This window comes from Chiloscyllium plagiosum, chromosome 1, assembly GCF_004010195.1.
Source record: "Chiloscyllium plagiosum isolate BGI_BamShark_2017 chromosome 1, ASM401019v2, whole genome shotgun sequence".
NCBI classification, from domain to species: Eukaryota; Metazoa; Chordata; class Chondrichthyes; order Orectolobiformes; family Hemiscylliidae; genus Chiloscyllium; species Chiloscyllium plagiosum.
This window is the reverse complement of record NC_057710.1, coordinates 147,511,357-147,512,587: the sequence shown is the minus strand read 5'-3', so window position 1 is coordinate 147,512,587 and position 1,231 is coordinate 147,511,357. Positions and strand designations below refer to the sequence as shown.

Here is a 1,231-nt window from a genome sequence, read left to right as displayed (position 1 = left end):
TGAAATATTGTCACTTCCGATTGTACCCTCTCCCTCAAATTGCAGACTGAAGCTTATTGCATTATGGTCACTACTTCCCAATGGTTCCTTCACTTCGAGGTCCCTGATCAATTCTGGTTCGTTGCACAATATCAGATCCAGAATTGCCTTCTCCCTGGTAGGCTCCAGTACCAGCTGTTCTAAGAATCCATCTCTGAGGCACTCCACAAAGTCTCTTTCTTGAGGTCCAATACCATCCTGATTCTCCCAGTCTACCTGCATGTTGAAGTCCCCCATAACAACTGTGGTAACATCTTTGCGACAGGCCAATTTCAGCTCCTGATTCAACTTTCATCCGACATCCAGACTACTGTTTGGGGGCCTGTAGATAACTCCTAAGAGGGTCTTTTTACCCTTAGTATTTCTCAGCTTTATCCACACTGACTCTACATCCCCTGATTCTAGGTCCCCCTGCGCAAGGGACTGAATATCATCCCTTACCAACATGGCCACCCCACCCCCTCTGCCCGTCAGTCTGTCCTTACGATAGTGGAATGAAATGCAAGCTCTACATTAACAAACCAATTAAAGAATTAATAGTTTCCAGAAAAATCTGGATCCACTCACATATAAAATAGATTAGGTTCAGCAGGAACAGCTACAGAACATAGAACATTACAACACAGCACAGGCCCTTCAGCCCTTGATGTTGCGCTAACCTGCGGAATGAATCTGAAGCCCATCTAACCTACACTATTCCATTTTCATCCATAATGTTTATCTAAATGAGGATCTGAAATCTGAATACAGACTGAGGTAAATAGTTGTTGTCAAGATCTACCACTTAATGCATGCTCTTACTAACTTAGGTGGCAATAAAATGGCTTCTTAATGCAAATAACATAACAAAATGGCTTCTCGGCTGCAAATTGACAATTCTGCTCTAAGCTGCATAAAATGGCTTTTAACCCTGCTAAAGCTGCATAACTGACTTGACCACAGTCTGTCTCAACAAAGATTAGCAGACAATGCTTCCTTTACAGCATAAAAACAACTAGACTAGATAAGACACTACTGGCCATCCTAACTGACCTTCAAGTGCCGTTGCAAAAACTCAGTTCATGAGATAAGAATGGCTTAAGTTTTGGAAAACAAGGTTGGTTCCCAGGAGATATCATTGCGTTAAGTTGCTGTCAATAAAACCATTTCGTTAAATTGATTGGTAATTGTTTGAATGAACTGTACAATTGTG

General features: G+C 41.7%; 1 long non-coding RNA gene across 1 annotated transcript in view; it reads left to right on the top strand.

Annotated features, from left to right (window-relative positions):
* LOC122555888 overlaps nt 1-664 on the top strand; it is a 22,826-nt gene extending 22,162 nt beyond the window's left edge. Inside the window, exon 3 of the long non-coding RNA XR_006313385.1 lies at nt 644-664. This is a non-coding gene — a long non-coding RNA (uncharacterized LOC122555888). The remainder of the gene's footprint in view (nt 1-643) is intronic.
* The last annotated feature ends 567 nt before the right edge of the window (nt 665-1,231 follow it).